Source organism: Crinia signifera, chromosome 5 (assembly GCF_055691185.1).
Source record: "Crinia signifera chromosome 5, ASM5569118v1, whole genome shotgun sequence".
Classification (NCBI taxonomy): Eukaryota; Metazoa; Chordata; class Amphibia; order Anura; family Myobatrachidae; genus Crinia; species Crinia signifera.
This window is the reverse complement of record NC_139221.1, coordinates 196995530-197015913: the sequence shown is the minus strand read 5'-3', so window position 1 is coordinate 197015913 and position 20384 is coordinate 196995530. Positions and strand designations below refer to the sequence as shown.

Sequence of the window (20384 nt, the reverse complement as noted above, 5' to 3'; positions counted from 1 at the left end):
TAAGGGTTCATTGACCCCCTCCTCAAGGGGAGGGGGGGTTCTGTTGGGACCCGCTGCGTCAGTTTCCCTGACGCTCCGTCGGGTCCCGGAGTATGCGTCCCGACTGTTGCTAAGCAGCCGGGACGTCAGCGTACTTCTGGGCCCGAACTTCCGGCTGCGGTCGACAGGCAACCGCGACGCAGACCGGCTCCTGTCTCCCCGCTGCCGCAGCGGTTGACTAGGCAACGGAGACGCCAGGTAGCCGCCGGCAGGCGGGAAATAAGTGCACACATGGGGGGTAATTAATTAGAGGCCGGTCCCCGCTCTAGTTGATTGGTCCAGGCCCCTTTATATACCTTTTCCTGACCTCAGACCGACGCCGCATATAGTTAGTCTTCCTGGTCTCCATTCTGTCTTGCTGAGTCGTGTCTGGCTTCCTGTGGGTCGTTGTTCTGCTGCACCGTCTGTTTCCTGAGACACCAGCTGCTTATATCCTGAGAACCTATCACCATCTTGAGTGTTCCATACCTGGGAAGGAAGCAGTGGTGCCGTGGTCCTTGTGTGTCCCTGTCTGAGACACCCGTCTCATTGTGAGTCCCGGTGGGACGCCCTCGGGGGACCTCCCAAATATATATCCTTTACTCTTGTATATATATATTGGATATCATTGTTCTTATTATTGGTACCAGCTTTTAGCATTGTTGCTGTTTTCTATTGGGTTACTCCATCTAGGCCCTATAGTCTTTTGATATTACTTTATAAGACCTATACGCATTGTTGTGTCCACCTGTACTCCCCGTAGTCAGGTCATTAGGGGATCTACCACTGTGTCGCCATCTTCCTGTGTTGACCATTCCGCAGGGGCTCTGAGCTTCCCCGCCATTGCTGGTTCTAGCTAGTTTTCCCCTTGTCCTCTCCTGGCCTCGGCGGACGTGTTGTCCATACATAAGACCTGCCTGTAGCGGAGTGGGGCGGACCTAATTCACCCTTCAGCCGAGACGGGCCCAGGTGAAGCCTAGCCTTGCACACAGCCGTCGATTCCAGCTTGAGACAACGGAGTTAGGGTTGGCGGGGATACTCTCAGATCCTAACAGTATGAAGGGAGAAAAATGGAGTGTCACGAAAAATGACCTTTTAGAAATAATATATATGATAGGCTATATTCATGGAAGAACACCTTTGGTGCTATGTTCACTCTATTGCCTAAAGAATGAATTGTTCCTCAATGGTGGAGTACATTCTAAATATATGGATGTATGTTGGTGGGATGGTAGGTCTGCGGCAGACTGAGGAGAATAGAAGAAGTAATTGAAAAGAAGAGAAAATCAACAAGAGGGATCAACAAGATAATGAACATTATAATAGAAACTGGCAAGAAAAAAACACCTCATCCACAGAGAGAATGAAAGCTCACACTATATGGAATTAATATATATACAAGATATCTCCAGGAGAAGAGCAAATCGGGCAAGATTTTCTGAATGGACATTCAATCATCAAGAAAAGAAGATACTACACCACAAAGGCAAAGCTATGCATATAACAACAGAAAAAAAGATGGATACACACAAAGAATAAATAAAGAAGCTGCCAAACGAAGTAGGGAAAGGAAGGAGTGGACATCAGGAAGAAAAAAACAAGATGTACAATAACAAGCAAATGGAACACACCATAGAGCTTATCAATGAAGTAGAAGAGGTACACTACAAGAGATAAGAAAAGATCAGAGAAAATACATGATAACAGTACCCTACTTAAAGAGAAGAAAAATGAGGTAGGGCTAGGACCAATGAGGAGTTTGTAAATGCTTTTAACTATATCTTCATTTTAATATTTTATTTTGCATTTATTAATATTTTATGTGTACCAATAAATGTTAATTTTTCAACTAAAAACTCCTTATTGGTCCTAGCGCTACCTCATTTTTCTTCTGTTTTTAGCTCATTATTGGGACCTACTCAGTCTTACTGGTAGCTGCTTGACAGAGCACCCCTTGCCAGTGCCCTTCTAGCTACTCAGTAGCTTTCCTTCCATCCTACTTAGAGAGAGCTTCAATAATGGTGTAAGAGAAAGATCAGGCAGATCTGGATTCATATGCCTGCACCTTTATAAATCAGATTAACAACAAAGTAGAAAAAGGGAATCAAAGAGAAGAAGAACATACAAAAATCAGTATATTATCTGAAAAAAACACAGGGGTTATAGAGAACAGAGAAGGAAAATAAGGTCAAGTTTAAGAAAGAAAAGCAGGAAAGAAAAACAAAAACAATGAAGGAAAAAGAAAAAGGTGTCAATGAGACCCCAACCTAAGCAAACACCACCTTACATATACAGAAAAGATTGTCCTCTCAAAAAGGATTGAAGTTCGCACCCACAAACAGATTGAATAAAATTTATACATTTATTAACCTACAAACATGTATACACAAGATCACCTTGAGGAACATTCGCCCACACTAAGGCCTTTATTCTGGTTGATGTGGACGGACCGCGGGCGGACAGAACGGAGGTTTTTGTCTTCTGCGCATACGTACCATTCGCTATGCGCATGTGCGGCGACAGCACAACACTCAAGCAGGGACCGCTCCGATCAAAAAATGTTGGGCGTGATGTGGGCGTTTTTAGGGGAGAGGCCAGAAAAGTGGGCCAAACTGGGCGTATACCTGGGTGTACACAGGGATGTGCACTAAAACTGCAACCGCGTCGATCAGCCAGCGTACGGTGCATTTTTGGCCCAAAACAGTCGGACGCCAAAGAGTGCTCATTACCACTCTTAGAGTTTCCGCCTGAGTGCGGACGCCCTCGATCTGCTAATTAACGCCAAATACAAGTAAATTACATCCACCTGATTGCAATATTAACCAATGCTGCAGGCCATTTAGTTAAATACCTAATTTCAGTACCTGCAAGCCATACACAGCCCAGGAATACATAGGAAGGTTCTCTTTCTACACTTGTCACCATTTCAAGGTAGGTTTATTTTTATGTTTTATTACTCCAGATACACATGTTGCAATAAGTGAAATTTAGTTTTTTTGGAACCATCTACACCCTTAATGTGCTTATCATGTTCGGAAAAAAGGATACAATATTGATAGGAGTCGACATGTGTCAACTTTTCCACCTCAACACAAACATACACTTCACATTATTTATTTACACACCTCAATCACGTCTAACAGCAACAATGTGTCTTTGTTTCACCTTTTCTACTTGCAATGTTTGTTTAATGTGTTCTGCTAATGCACACAATTTTGCCCATGATTCTTACAAAAATTGATCTTGGACATTGATGTTTAAATAGGATATCTGCTCCTAATTTTATTTTTTACACTCTGTATGTAAGATGCCAGGTAGCACATTATTTACAAAACATATATCTTGCAAACATGGGAAGGGAGGACTCATATGTATTCCTCTCTTACAAATGTCTCATTAACACCATGGTTGCCTACCTGACCCTCTCCATGAGGGAGCCAATGCTCTGTTCCAGGACTTAACTGGTAATGTATGATTAACATCACCTGCATTGAAACACCTTTCTCAGCTATTAAGTAGCTCACTACAGGTGCTGGCAATCATAAATTACCTGGTAAATGCTGGACCCAAACATTTTTGTCCTCATAGAAATAATTTATATATAAAAAAGGCTACAGTGTGTCCTGCATTCATCTTTATACGGTCACCTAGTGTATAATTATCTATAATCAGCAGCGCAATTCACTCCTACCCCCCCTATCCATTTCTTCTCTCTCTGTGCGCATGACGGGCTCACGGGAGTGTATGCTGCAGCTGAAGGATTTCCATATGTAAACTCTTTTTTGATCTATCTAAATTAAAAATACTGGAATTGCCGAGCGCCAGGTAGTGTGTACATAGGTGCCTCTCTTAGGGCCACTCTATTTCACACAACACCCCTCATAGAGAGGGTCAGCTAGGCAACCATGATCAAGCCATCACTACATCCACTCAACAGCATACTCAATGGTGTGTATGTACACACAAATAATGTAATGATGTTACACAATGAAACACAAAACATCAAACACATTCATTTAATGTTTTAAAATAATATTTATTGCTGTTAAGCATCACAGCTCAAATATTTTTTAGATAAGAATGCAAATAATAATTAGACTGTTAATGTAAAAAAGCACCCAGACAGAACAAAAAGTGCCATTACATGGAACATGTGAGACACAGCAGGTGCATGGTGAAATCAAAGGCCACACCAGAATCCAAACTGCATCATCCAGGAATAATGCTAGCCAGGATCCACACCATCAAACCAATACTCAGCATTTCAAGAGTGAGAATTACAGATTGTAGTACCCTTTGTACGGGAATGAATAGAGTTCACATACAGGGAGTGGCCCACCCGAGCAAAGGACAAGATTTGGGGCAAACCACAGACAAAGACAATAAGGTGACACCACATAATTTCTTACCTCCTCTTTTCCCCTTGGATGGTGGGGGCTTTGGGGCAGCAGGTTTGCTTCCTTTTCGGACACTGGGCTGAGGAGCCTCGGCTTATGATGCAGGTGGTGGTGCAGCTTTGGGAGGGGCAGCTGATGGGATTGCTGCCTGGCCCGCCACAAGCGCCCTGGCTGAGGTGGCTAGGTACACCAGAATTTCATTCTGGCAGCTGGTTTGCTGGGCCAGGTTGTTAATGGCAGCCACCAGACTGTCATTCTGGCGGCTGAACTGCTATGACATAGTAGTCATGGCAGGCACCAGCTTCTCCGCCAATGCCAGCTGACGCTCATGACGGGTCCCAGTCTCCACCCCTTGCTGCAAGATGGTATTTAGCAGCAGGATCCTCAGCCTGTGTGGTAGCCTGTGATGGAGCCTGTGGTGGAGGCTTCTGTAGTGGTGGGCATGAAGAGGAAGCTTCGGGAGATTCAGGAGTCTAAACCTCAGCGATGGAGAAAAAATAATGTCACTATCACATCAATAAACAATGTATCTTACCAACAACAATCCAGTTTCCAAATTTACCTATTAATTCAGCAGCAAAAACCTCCACCGGGAGCTCACTATCCATGTTGGATACCCCCTGACCTCGACCTCATCGATGACATCTAAGGCCTCGGACTCAAGGGTGGTACACTCCAGGCTGGAGGGCATAGGGCAACTCCCGGTGGTCATGCTATGAATATAGCGATCACTCATCTTCCTCATCGTCCGATTTGAAATCCGTCCACCTAAAAAAAACAGAAAAGTATGTTTAGTTACTACATATCTCATGGACTCTGCTACTACACAGCATGACTACTGTTAATTTGTTATTGTGGCTGGTATAGTATGTATCTGTATACATTTGCAGGTCACACATTTCTGTAACCATTAGAAAGCATCACACTATCACATATTTAACTCTATTGAAGGATAACGGCAACAACATATATCTGTATGTTTTAGTAAGAGGATTCTAATGACACATTATTCTGATACTACATTTGAGACCCACAATTATGGAATACCCATCACATACTTCACATGACATCAAAAGCGGCCCACAACTCATCTCACACCAATGGTGCAGGTGTCACCTATATATGTTGCTTATCACAGATGCTGAAATTTAAATCTCTATTTAGGAAATCTATTCACCTCTAGCAGAGCACTCCCCTCTATGAATGCGTTCACATGTGTAATTTAAGTTTTCTAAATATCTACAAACACACCTATATATTTTAAATACTATAGACAAATTTACCATATTCTCACAAGTATATATCAGGAGAAACATCACACTTACCTTTTCCTCACAGACTTCACATCCCTCTGCAGTGGTGCCACCTTATTGACTTCATCTGTAATTCAATCCCAACTCTTGTCATTCGCAGAGGGGATCAGCTTCCTGTTGCTTAACTCTATCCATTCCCGTGCTCGGGGGACCAAAATCAGTAATTCTCGCTCCTGAAATGCTGGGTTTTTGGCTTTTTTGGTGGGATCCTGGCTAGCACACTTCCTAGATGATGCACCCCATTTCCTGGGGCGACCAGTCACCTCACCATGCACCTGCTGGTTCTGAGATGTTCCAAGCAATGGCACATCTTGTTTTGCCTGGTTGCTTGGCCCTGCTTGAGGCATAGCACTTGGGCCTGGTGAGCTGGTCCCTTGGTCTGGCTGGCTCATTTGGGTGCGGTTCTCTCTCCTCCTCCCCCGCTCCTCTGCCTTCCTCTCTATAGCCTCTGTCATGGATTGTAGCTTTGCAAGAATGACCTCATTCTCAGAGCTTGATACAGACCCAGAGTCTGGCATGTTAGCAGCAATTGTGCATTGAAGCTGGTGAGCTATATATATAGTGAAGACTCAGCCCCCTTTTTTTCCTACCTTGGTTTCATTGGATTTTAAAGGGGAAGGATTGATTGAAATTCCCACCGAAAGTTCTGCGTACAGTAAGTGCGGCATAAGTACGGTGTAAGTGCAGGGTAAGGACGGCGTAAATTACACGCCTATAATGTGGCCTATAATGTGCAAAATCCGGCGCAGTACGGGGGTTTGACAATCCGTCACTCAGCTCGAGCGGCGATGGTCGGACCTAAGGAGGAGGCAGCCTGAGCTGCTAGAGAGAATCCACCGTCATGTCCGCCACTGTAAGTATAGTATATACATTTATGTACATGCGAATGTTTGCAAATGTATGCATAATGTGTGTGTATGCATGTATATGTGTATATGCATATAAGTATGTATGTATATGTGTATATGTGTATATGTATATATCTATGTATATTAGGGCGGAGTGAAAAAACTGAAATTTAGAAATTCAAAATCGGCTAGTGTGGGAAAGTTGTGACTTGACCTGAATAAGAAACGTGCAAAAGCATTTTGATCTGAGTCAACATCTTCTGTTCTGGCAAGAGGCCTAAAGTTTCACCTTTTAGGAAAAAATGACGAAACCTATGAAGATGCTCCAATCTAGTTATAATTATGTCAGGATGTCTTAGAGTGGTTCATTAATATACTTTAGCATAGTAAAAAACAGTACGAGCTTGTCCTAGTGCAAAGTGACTGACTGGCGGGAGAAAAAATCCCTAATAATTGACCCATTTTCATGGTCACAATTGTGAATATTGTGTGTTTTCTCTTGAACGTGTTTATAATAGAAGAAGCACAAATACTCTAAATGGAATTTCATTGACACTGTGTGAAATATAACACTGCATAATAGCCCTTAATCAGACCTGATCGCAGTACAAATTTGTTCTCAAAATGGGCAAAACAAATGCTGCATTGCAGGTGGGGCAGATGGAACGTGCTGAGAGAGTTAAATTTGGGTGGGGTGTGTTGAAACTGAAATCTAAATTGCAGTGTAAAAATAATGCAGCAGGTATTTACCCTGCACAGAAACAAAATAACTCAACACAAATCTAAAGGTGGCCATACATCTACAGATCGATTGTCAGATCTGGCTGGTTGGAACAAATACCTGGTAATATCTGAATGACAGTTTTTGGCAGTTTTCCAGCATTTCAAAGCAAAGTGCTCTCATCCATTACCAGTATTTTCTTCCAAACAGACAGATCGGACAATAAATCTGTAGATGTATGGCCACATTAACTCCCTCTGCACATGTTACATCTGCCCCACCTGCAGCTGCATTACAGCATATAATTATGCCAAAGATAAGCCAATATATTAACAGTTAAATACATTAAAGTGCATTATGCTGTAATAAGTATTGCTGATCAATCCTGCCTAGCAGGGCTGTCTTTTTGTATGGGCTTAATGGGCACTTGCCCGGGGGCCCCAGGCGTATAAGGGCTCTATGTTGATAGCTGAGGATCCCCTTTTTCCAGGGATACCAGAATTTTGAAAATCGGCCCTGGGGAACTGCAGATATCCAACTTCAAAGCAGCAGTCCACATCCGACCTGTTAATTACAATTTCCAGTCATATTTCTCAGGTTCTCTCTGACACTAGCGGCTTGTCTCTATCATGCCCAGAACCAGAGATATCAGCCTTCAAGCAGCCAGTGCCTGCTCCAGCTCCAAATGTCTGGTGTAGTTTTATATTTTTGTCAATGAATTGCTCTGGCTCCTGATCTCTGATACCCAAGATCCCAGCACCTACTGAAAGTTGGAACTCTAGGTTTTTATACTAGGCTAAGAAATCTATTTCCAGATAATGGCGATATCTGCAGTCAAACAAGCTGCCCTTCCACCGGAAAATTACGAATATTAAGCCCACTCCATTATCCAACCGTCCCCTGTGTATAAAACACCCCCTACCTCCCTGGAAGTCATTTACAAGGGACCCTTCATTCAGTTCAGTGCCCCCTTCCGCTTTTTAGTGTTCTCCCTCCCACCACCTGTGCAGTAAAGGAGTAATTAGCAGAAGTTACTGCTCCAGGTCCTACATGTTGAATGGAAGATAGAGCACCCCCTGCCACCCGTGGGACATCAAAGCTGCTGCTGATACCACCCCCCACCCCTAGGAGGGGAGAATGGGTAAGGGCCCCAGTGCATTGCTTTGCCCAGGTGCCCACACTGCTGTTAAGACGGCCCTGCTGCCTAGAAATGAACACAGTGATTGGCATATATGTACTGCTGGACACCACTAATAGAATGATTAACCTGTTATTTTTTGAATCAATGTTCTTGTTTTTTTTCCCCAAAACATTAGATGTATTTGTTTATTTATTTATTTACAGTTTCTTATATAGATCAGCAGATTCCTTTACCCTTTACAATAGTAGACAGTGATAAAACAAACTGGGTAATGACAGACAGACTTGGGGGTTAGAGGGCCCTGCTGCAAGCTTACAATTTATTACATCATAATACACTTCAACGTATTTAACAGTTAAATTGGGCTGTAATGCAGCCCAATCATGTTCCCAGTATAGGGGATGCAACACTGTTTTTCTGTCAATAAACAGAAGTGATATGTAAAATGATACATTAGACAGTTTACACTTACTTGTAATACTTATTGTAACAGTTACTGTTTTTCAATAACAGACTGCAACAGTTATTTCTTATTTATATACACAGGATTGTCTATCTTTGTATATGCACTGCAAAGAGAGCAGCATAAATCCAATTTCATGTATTTCAGTGACACTGTGTGAAATATAACACTGCATAATGGCCCTTAATCAGACCTGATCGCAGTGCAAATTTGTTCACAAAATGGGCAAAAAAATGCTGGACTGCAGGTGGGGCAGATGTAACATGTGCAGAGAGATTTAAGGTGGCCATACATCTACAGATTTATTGTCCGATCTGTCTGGTTGGAACAAAATCCCGGTAAAAGATGAGAGCAAATGACAGTTGACCATTTGCTTTGAAATGCTGAAAAACTGTCATTCAGATATTACCAGCTGTTTGTTCCAACCGGCCCAATCTGACAATCGATCTGTAGATGTATGGCCACCTTTAGATTTGTGTGAGTTATTTTGTTTCTGTGCAAGGTAAATACCGGCTGCATTATTTTTACACTGTAATTTAGATTTCAGTTTCAACACACCCCACCCAAATTTAACTCTCTCAGCACGTTACATCTGCCCCACCTGCAATGCAGCATTTGTTTTGCCCATTTTGAGAACAAATTTGTACTGGGATCAGGTCTGATTAAGGGCTATTATGCAGTGTTATATTTCAAACAGTGTCACCGAAATTCCATTTAAAGTATTTGTGCTTCTTCTATTATAAACACGTTCAGGAGAAAACACACAATATTCACAATTGTGACCATGAAAATGGGTCAATTATTAGGGATTTTTTCTCCCACCAAAGTCATTCACTTTGCACTAGGACAAGCTCGTACTCTCTTTTACTATGCTAAAGTATATTAATGAACCACTCTAAGACATCCTGACATAATTTTAACTAGATCGGAGCATCTTCATAGTTTTCGTCATTTTCACCAAAAAAGTGAAACTTCAGGCCTCTTGCCAGAACAGAAGATGTTGACTCAGATCAAAATGCTTTTGCATGTTTCTTATTCAAGTCAAGTCACAACTTTTCCACACTAGCCGATTTTGAATTTCTCAATTTCAGTTTTTTCACTCCGCCCTAATGTATATGTATAAATGTGTATATGTATGTGCAGTGGCGTAACTAGATACATGTGGGCCCCATAGCAAAAGCGTGTAAGGGCCCCTTATTTATCACCTAATGCTGAAAAATATATACAGCACATGTAACTTTGACAGGCAAAATGGGCCCCTCTCAGCTCTGGGCCCCATAGCAGCTGCACCAATGATAGTTACACCCTTGTGTATGTGTATGGGTGTATATGTGTTGTTTGTTGCTATTTTATTTAAGTATGCTAATTTTCCACTTAATAATAGACTGGATTCTAAAGTACATTTATAAATGTAACAAATTATTTGTATTTAATTTTTTTAAAGAGGCAATCATTTGCACTGCAAAATCAAACTGGTTTTGCGGTGTAAATGATTGCTGCTTTAAAAAAAACTGGAGATTTCTTACCAAATCTCTCACTTTCTGAATCTCTCATCATATTAAATTTCACTTCTAGAGTTTATTTACTGGGATCTCTTCTGGATTCTTCTCACATAGGGACATTCCACCTCGCGTGGTTTCCTACCACTCACCCATGCCTGTCCTCTCCTAAGACTCACACCTCCCATCCTGCTTTTGGGGATCCTCCTGGTTCTCTTCCACGCCTGCTGTTGCTGCCTTTACACTGCAATCTCACTCTCTGAAGTTGCTGATTCCCATGTTACTATGCTCAGTTGCTGCTCTCGTCTCTGGCTGTGTGGCTCTGCGCAATGAGATGTGGTGAGAGGTCTTGCTGCACACGCTTCCGGCCGCACTACTACAACCCCACTCAGCCGCTCCGGGCTGCACCACCTGCCATCTATGTGAGTAAATGTGTGGGACAGCCAGTTTGGGGGGATGGGCATTTTTCTCTATTAGGGAGGCCAATCCTGGGATTTAAATAATGCCCCAGGATTTGCATCCCTAGTTACTACAAAGTGATTTGTTTTGCAGTCATTAATGATAATAAAAATACAAAGCATAGGTTTACTATTATATATTTACCAATGTTATTGTGTGGGAAATCTGCTGATGCCCTTTAAGTAATAGCTAGGGGAAACTTTCCTTTTATAAATAAACTGTTTTGGGGACATACAGTATGCAAAAAAAACGTATCCCCTAGATGTAATAAGAGACTACAGGTGGCATTAGGCATCCGGAGGTCAGCAAACCGCTAATGCAGAGCACAATCAGTTTACTATTCCATATTTTCTGGGATTTTTTATTTCTTATTGCTGTGATTAGAAATTTTAATTATTAGGTCTAAAACATAGAAACATAGAATTTGACGGCAGGTAAGAACCACTTGGCCCATCTAGTCTGCCCCTTTTTAAAACATGTTACCTTAAACCAGGCATGTCCAAAGTCAGGCCCGGGGGCCAAATGCGGCCCATGCTGTCATTTCAAGCGGCCCGCAGCCTCCAGCTGGAAGCGGGCAGAGCATCAGATGTGGGAAGCACAGCACAGGACACAAGGTGGGGCCCTGGCAAGTGTGCCTTTACCTTGCTGTCTGCTGCAGTGAAGAGGTGCCGGCCGCCACAGTCAGATGTGTTTGGTGTCCTACCGCTGCTGCAATCGTATATCACCCTACTCCACAATCACAGTGACAGCAGTGTTTGGGGAGGGGGGCTGCAAAGGGGAAGCTTGCTCCCGTAACATGCACAGTGGAGGAGGGCGGCAGCGGGAGCCCAATCATCTCCTGTCCTTGCAGTTCCTGCTTTGCCTCTCCATCCTCTAGCTCACACAAGGGGCTGTATAACATAAAGAGAAGGGAGGGGGCAGGCAGAGGGACATACAGTCAATGGGGGCAGAGTGGGGGACATACAGTGAAGGAGGGTCAGGCTGGGGTACATACAGTGAATGGAGGCAGAGTGGGGTACATAGTGAATGGGAGTGGCTGTCTGTCAGGGACTTCCTTTTATCCTGGCAGACAAGCCAGCCAATTTCCTGCCTGTCTCTTTAAAACTGTGCACGAGCGGCGCGCGCGCCCCTAACGAGCGCGTGCCCGCCGCGCAGAGGAACACAGGCAGCACGCGCTCTGAGCGTGCTGCTGCTGCATCTACAGCCGACGGCTAGGAGCGTGTCCCTGGAGCCTGTACACACTCCCTGCCGCGGCTACACCCGCCGCCGACCAGACCCCCGCCTCTGCCTGCACCACACGCGCCCCCGGACCCGGTAAGTCACACTAGGAGTCCGGAGGGCTGTGACATTACCCCCTCCCCTAGGGGTGGGCACCGAACACCCTAAGAATGGTTTTGTGGGGTATTTACAATTGAATTCTCGTAATAGCTTGGGAGCATGAATCTCAGAAGATTTAACCCAAGAGCGTTCCTCCGGGCCGTACCCTTTCCAGTCAACGAGAAATTGCACCTCCCCTCTAGATGTTTTGGAATCCAGAATCCGGTGGATCTCATATTCTTCATGACCCCCTACCACGATGGGTGATGGAGGTTGCCTGAGTTTGGAAAATCTATTGATGACTAGAGGCTTGAGGAGAGATACATGAAAAACATCAGGGACCTTCACCGATTTGGGAAGCTTGAGTCTGACAGCGACTGGATTAATCACTTGAAGGATGGTGAACGGACCGATGAATCTTTGGGCCAATTTCATGGACGGAACTCTAAGACGCAGGTGTCTGGTAGAGAGCCAGACCCTCTCTCCCGGTTTGTACCTGGGGGCTTCTCTTCTCTTTGAGTTGGCGGAACAACAGTAGCGGTCAGAGGTCCTCCTCAAACTCTTTTTTACCATAGTCCAGATGTTTTGAAAATTTTTAATTGTGTGTTGCACTGCTGGGAGAGCCTCATTGCCTTTGGAGAAGAATTCCGGTAGCTTGGGGTGAAATCCATTTTGAACAAAGAATGGAGAGAACCCTGATGACTCATGAAGAAGATTATTATGAGCGAATTCGGCCCAAGGGAGCAGAGATAACCAGTCATCTTGGCTTGCCGACACATAAATTCTCAAAAATTTCTCCAAGTCCTGGTTTACCCTCTCCGTCTGTCCATTGCTTTGAGGGTGGTAAGCTGACGAGAAATTAAGCTTAATATTGAAAGCTGCACATAAGGATTGCCAAAATCTGGATGTGAACTGGACTCCTCTATCAGAAACGATACTACGAGGGAAACCATGAAGACGAAAAATCTCCCTGATAAAAATTTTTGCCAACTCAGGAGCAGAAGGAAGACCCTTTAAAGGAATGAAGTGAGCTGCTTTGGAAAAGCGATCCACCACTACCCAAATGGTATTGTAGCCCTGACTGGATGGTAGATCCGCTATAAAGTCCATCGAAATATCTTCCCACGGATGATGAGGAATAGGAAGAGGATGGAGCAACCCGGCTGGAGCTTGAGTAGCGGATTTATGCTGAGCACAGGCACTGCATGCTGCCACAAAGTTTTTGACATCGACCCTTAGGGATGGCCACCAGTAGTCGCGTTTAATGAATTCAAAGGTTTTGCTGAACCCTGCATGGCCGGTGAACCGGGAGGCATGAAACCACTGCATGAGACCGATTCTGGACTTTGCCGGAACAAATGTTTTACCGGGAGGAATCTTGATCCTCTTGGTGGCTGCGATGAAACAGGAGGGCTTCAGAATGAGTTTTTGGTCACTTACTTCCTCTGACGTAGCGGAACCGTGAGCTCTGGAAAGAGCGTCTGCCTTGACATTCTTGTCTCCCGGTCGGTATGTTATAATTAAATGGAATCGGTCAAAAAACAGGGACCACCTTGCTTGCCGATAATTGAGACAGTGTGCTGTTTTGAGGTATAATAAATTTTTATGGTCAGTGTAGACCGTCACTGGGAATTTTGCCCCTTCCAAAACGTGACGCCATTCCTGCAAGGCCAATTTGATTGCCAATAATTCTTTGTCACCAACAGCATAGTTGTGTTCTGCTGGTTGAAATTTCTTGGAGAAGAAACCACAGGAATACCACTTGCTGGCAATGTCTTTCTGGGAAAGAACCGCACCTACTCCTACTGAAGAAGCGTCTACCTCCAAGAAAAAGGGTTTGTCAGGATCTGGGCGTCTCAGAATAGGAGCGCACATGAAGAGCTGTTTTAAAAGAGAAAAGGCTTGTTTAGCTTCCATTGGCCATTCTTTAGAATTCTCGCCTTTACGGGTTAACTTGATGATTGGTGCCACCACCGAAGAATAACCCCTGATGAACTGCCTGTAGAAATTGCAGAAACCCAGGAACCGTTGAATGGCCTTCAATCCCACTGGTTGGGGCCAATCTGCGATAGCGGATAGTTTTTGTGGATCCATTCGTAGCTCAGTACTCGTAACAATGTATCCCAAGAAGGGCATCTCCGGTTGTTCAAATGAACATTTCTCCAGCTTGCAATAGAGTTGGTATTTACGGAGACGGGATAACACTTCTCGTACTTGGTCTCGATGTACCTGGATATTCTCAGAAAAGATTAATATATCGTCCAGATATACCACCATGAATTTGTTCAGCAGGTCTTGGAAAATGGAGTTCATAAATCTTTGGAAAACTGCTGGGGCATTGCTTAACCCGAATGGCATTACCAAATATTCAAAGTGTCCGTCTCGGGTGTTGAATGCTGTTTTCCATTCATCCCCCTGTTTAATACGAATCAGATTGTAAGCCCCACGAAGGTCTAACTTGGTAAAGACCTGAGCTCCCTTGATTCTGTCGAACAGTTCGGAGATCAGTGGTAGAGGGAAGCGGTCCTTCACAGTAATGGCGTTGAGGCCTCTATAATCGATGCAAGGTCTCAAACCCCCATCCTTCTTTTTGACGAAGAATAGACCTGCTCCGGCTGGTGACTTGGACTCACGAATGAAGCCACGTTCCAGGTTCTCCTTAATGTATTCAGACACTGCTTGTGATTCGGTCAATGACAACGGAAAAACTCGACCTCGGGGAGGTGTCTTCCCTGGGATTAATTCAATGGCACAATCCCATTCTCGATGAGCCGGTAGTTTCTCTGCCTCTTTTTTACTGAAGACGTCGGCATACGCCCGGTAGGGTTCGGGCACTTTGCTTTCCGACATAGACCCTATTACGGGAAGGGCATACCGGAGGCGCTTAACCGGAGATATACAATGCCCATGGCACTCCTCTCCCCATGCGAGAATCTGAGGCTTTTTCCAATCAATAACTGGAGAATGTTGTTGGAGCCAAGGCAGGCCTAAAATGATAGGGTTTTCGGCTGAGGGAAGAACAAAAAAAGGAATGGACTCTTGATGCAGGGCTCCAACTTTCAGAATTACAGGTTGAGTTGAAGTCTGGATGCTGGTAAACGGCAATCGATTACCATCAACCCCGACGATGTGTAAGGGGGGAGTCAAGTCCTGGCAAGGAATCTCTAAATCCCTGACGGTTTGAGCGGTAATGAAATTCCCATCTGCGCCTGAGTCGATGAAGGCTTTGAGGAACCGGGAGGAATTTTGACTTTGGAGCGTAACAATAATGGTAAATTGGGTTGCGGGAGCTCGGGAAGGGGCATATGTGATGGTACCTAGACTGACCCCCTTGCCATCAGTTAGGTCCTGTCGTTTCCCGGCCTCTTAGGACACTTAGAAAGAAGATGCCCAGCCTCTCCACAGTACAGGCATAGATGATTTTTAAACCTGCGCTCTCTTTCAGCGGTTGGCAGACGAGCCTTCCCAATTTGCATAGGTTCCTCTGTGGATTGACTGGTAGTCGTCACTGGTGCTGGGACTGAACTGACCCCAGGAGGAATGAAACGAGGAGCCAACTTGAAGCTAAACTTGCGGGATTGCTCTCGCTCTCTCTCCCTCTCTCGATGGCGGAGGTCAATCCGATTACACAGTGAAATCAATTCATCCAATGAAGCTGGAGGATCACGAGATGCCAACTCGTCTTTGATTCGGTCGGATAGACCCTGTGTAAAAGCCGCAACCAAAGCCTCCTCATTCCAACCCAGTTCGGAAGCCAGGGTTCGAAATTGGACGGTGTACTGACCCACTGATTGAGTTCCTTGTCTCAGCCGAAGAATCGCTGATGCGGAGGACGTTACTTGCCCAGGTTCATCGAACACCTTGCGGAATTCGGTGATGAAGTCGGCACTCTGGTTGACGACAGCGTGGTTCCTTTCCCAGAGTGGGGAGGCCCAGGATAAGGCTTGACCGGTCAACAAGGAAATTATATAAGCCACCTTTGTCCTTTCTGACGGGAAGGAGGCCGCTTGTACTTCGAATTGGATTAGGCACTGATTTAAGAACCCACGACATTCCTTGGGATTACCGTCAAACTTAGCCGGGTTAGGAAATCGCAGGGATGATGCACCAGCTGTTACTGTTGGCGGGGCTGGAGCAGGAGGTCCGGGCGGGGGTGACTCTACCCGTTGCATCAAGGTTTGGAGACATTGCATAATCTGAGCTTGGTCTTGCTCCTGCTTCTCTACTCTCGCTAAGAGGTGTTCTAGGAGCTCTTTCAGAGATGGTCCTGTTGCGGGATCCATATTCGACTCCTTTTTGGGCCAGAGTATTCTGTCACGCACTCAATACCCTGAAGGCTCGGGAATTGGCTTGACCTATCACAGAGGCGCGGAGTCTAACCGTGCCGGTGGTGTTCTGCCAGTGACCCCTCCAATTGGGATTTGGGCTTTTGCGGCTTCCGACACGTCGGTCGCGGCCCTCTGGATAGGTTTCCCTTTTTAGAGCCTGGGTGCGGAGCGAGTATGGATGTGCCCGTCTAACCGGGTCGGAACCAGGAAGGCAGAGCGGGTACCTCAGGACGTGGCGTAGAGTAGTCAGGACTAGCCGGATCAGAACCGAATGAACAGGTCAGGTACACAATGACGTGGCGGAGAATAGTCGAGGCAAGCCGGGTCAATAACCGTAGGATCAAGCGAAAGCAGCAGACGGGTAACGGAGAGTCAGAATCAGGCAGGATCGGTACACGGGAGTTCACGTTCAAGTACAGGGGCAACACAAGAGAATAGTCAGGGAATAGCCAAGGATCAATAACACTGGAAGTCACAAGATAACTGGAACGCTGGAGTAGGCTAATGTGAACCTATACTCTGGCGCTGGCTGTCTGTCAGGGACTTCCTTTTATCCTGGCAGACAAGCCAGCCAATTTCCTGCCTGTCTCTTTAAAACTGTGCACGAGCGGCACGCGCGCCCCTAACGAGCGCGTGCCCGCCGCGCAGAGGAACACAGGCAGCACGCGCTCTGAGCGTGCTGCTGCTGCATCTACAGCCGACGGCTAGGAGCGTGTCCCTGGAGCCTGTACACACTCCCCGCCGCCGACCAGACCCCCGCCTCTGCCTGCACCACACGCGCCCCCGGACCCGGTAAGTCACACTAGGAGTCCGGAGGGCTGTGACAGGGACATACAATGAATGGAGGCACTGATGGACATTAAGAGAAGGGGAGCAGGCTGGGGGACAGAGTGAATGGGTGCAGAGTGGGGAACATACAGTGAATGGGGGACATACAGTGATGGAGGGGCAGGCTGGGGGACATACAGTGAATGGGGGTAGGCTGAGGGAAATACAGTGAATGGGGGCAGGCTGGAGGACATAGAGTGAATGGGGGCAGAGTGGGGGACCATTCTGATGTGATTAATGATTCAAAGAATGTCAGGCTGAATGGTCGGCCCCCACACATTTACACTTCACCAAATCTGGCCCTCGTCGCAAAAAGTTTGGACACCCCTGCCTTAAACCATATTTGATCCTTATTTTTTTGTAAGGATATCAATATGCCTATCCCAAGCATGTTTAAATTGTACTACTGTATTTGACTCTACCACCTCTGATGGGAGGCTATTCCACTTATCTACTACTCTTTCTGTGAAGTAATTCTTCCTCAAATATCCCCTGAATCTTCCTCCCTCTAGTTTCACTCCATGTCCTCTTGTTCTGTTGCTCCTCTTCTTGTGAAGAATGTCTCCCACCTGTACCTTGTTAAAGCTCTTGATATATTTGAAAGTTTCTATCATGTCCCCCCTTTCCTTTCTCTGCTCCAAAGTATACATATTAAGATATTTTAGTCTTTCCTGGTATGTTTTGTGATGTAGGCCATGCACCATTTTAGTTGCCCTTCTTTGTACAGTCTCTAGTGTATTTATATCCTTCTGGAGATATGGCCTCCAGAACTAAACACAGAACTCTAGATGAGGTCGTACCAATGACCTATACAGTGGCATTATTACTCTCCCTATGCAACCAATCATCTGACTTGCCTTCTTCATTGCTTTGTTACATTGCCTACCTGCTTTTAAGTCCCATCTAGATCCCTCTAGATCCCTCTCTTCCTCAGTAGTTTCCATTATAGTGCCATTTATACTATATGTAGTCTTTGGATTTTTGAGACCCAAGTGCATGATTTTGCATTTTTTTGCATTAAACTGTAGTTGCTATGCTCTTGACCATTTCTCTAATCTACCTAGATCAGGCACGGTCCTCAAGGCACACCAACAGTGCAGGTTTTAGTGATATGCAGGCTTCAGCACCGATGGTTTAATCAGAATCCCTCAGATACTAATTAAGTCACCTGTGCTCAAGCCTGGATATCTAGAAAACCTGCACTGTTGGTGTGCCTTGAGGACCGTGGTTGGGAATGCCTGACCTAGATCATCAATCATTTGTTTTACCCCTCCTGGTGTGTCTACCCTGTTGCATACCTTTGTGTCATCTGCAAAAAGGCACATTTTACCCTCAATTCCATTTGCAATATCCCCAATAAAGATATTAAAAAGCACTGGTCCAAGTACAGATCCCTGGGGTACCCCACTTGTAAAACCTGCTACTTAATAAATATTAACTGTATGCATGTTTGTGTGTATATATATATATATATATATATATATATATATATATATATATATATTTAAGTATGTACCTGTATGTATGGTTTTTTTTTCATCTATTTTGCCAACTTACCAAGTGTAATAAGTGCTAGTCCACCTTTCCTAGCAGGATGGGGCATGCAGTGCCAAGTGCTATTCCACCTATCCTAGCAGGATGGCGCATGCAGAACAGACAGCTACAGGCTAAAGACCAAGACAGAACTTCACTCTCCTGACATTTGAAGTGTGACATTTTTACACATAGTCATTACAAGAATGGATTATGACAATGCTGATGGCACTGTTGACTGCGGTATTTGAAAGTTGTAACTAGTGCTAGTGACACAATGTCATTGATCCTAAACAATACAAGATCTCGACCATTAAAGCATTGCCTAATGATGTAGCATTGTTTCAATCTATTTACCTTGAATGTGTGTGTAAAAGCTTTTCTATAGCCAGAAAGTTTAAAATGATTCTATAGAATAACCTGTAAATAATCAATGTATATTTCACAATTGAAATTTCATGCACAAATGTTCACTGAATGCTTAATGGAAAATAGCATTTTTAGAATTAATCATTAATATGTGTTAAACTTCTCTACCAATATAGCAGTATAGAATGTTGAAATCACTTTATTTTCCTAATATTGTGTCCAGGTTTTAGAATGTATACAATATATTCACACATAACTTTTTTCACATAGCACCAAGCATATATGGAACGTAACTTATTAGTTAAATATAGGCTACACTTGAAGATACACCACATTCGTTCTAGCATTTAAAAACACTGCATTACCATAAGAGCTTACAAGGCTACAAGCCCAGATCATCCTTACTGCAGTCACCAATTCAAACTTGTAATACTGCATGATAGCAAGAAGGCAACACACTGACATGCTGTATTGCAGGACGTAGTACAGTATAACATAAGAAACACACTTACCAACTGATGCTTCCCATGTAATAGGTCAGTATACAGCTTCTTGCTTATTGCAGAATGGTGAAACTGATTCTATGTGAGGCTCTGAGAGATTTAACTGTAGTTTCTATGTGGTAAACTCTCCCAGAGAATTCCCCAACATGTAACAATTTATTTCCAAGTTTCGTCTTGCTTCTGTATAGCAAACTCAAGCAGTGAGATTACTGACATATGAAAATTCTTCTCTATTGCAACCTGCCTTCATTCTGTTCATCGCTAACAAAGGGTCCACTAGTGAACTGATTTGCCATCCTCATTCTTCTGTTTCCTGTACCTTTTTGATTCATGCAATGAAAAGCAGTTTGTTATGTACTGTGCTACATTACTGCCCTCTTGTGGACACTTTAAAGAATGACACTAGAAGTTTAGCATTTTTAGGCAAATGAAAACTCAGCGTTGGAACAATACTTTGGGTGGGGGAGGGGGGGTAACCTGTGAAAAATGATTGGGAATGAAAAATGGAAATATTTCCTAATTTTTAGACATTTTTCAACTTTGGGGGGGGGGGGGGGGCAATATTATTAGGATGCCTGAATAACAGAAATTCTCGCGAAAACAGTTTCTGTGAAAAGCCTGATTTTGAAGTCACAGCCTGATGCACT

General features: G+C 44.4%; 1 long non-coding RNA gene across 2 annotated transcripts in view; it reads right to left on the bottom strand.

Annotated features, from left to right (window-relative positions):
• The window catches only part of LOC146079626 (uncharacterized), a 518301-nt gene extending 498256 nt beyond the window's left edge, over positions 1 to 20045 (bottom strand). For both annotated transcript variants that reach the window (XR_014474659.1, XR_014474660.1), the window contains exon 1: positions 19747 to 20045. This is a non-coding gene — a long non-coding RNA (uncharacterized LOC146079626). The remainder of the gene's footprint in view (positions 1 to 19746) is intronic.
• Positions 20046 to 20384: the final 339 nt, after the last annotated feature.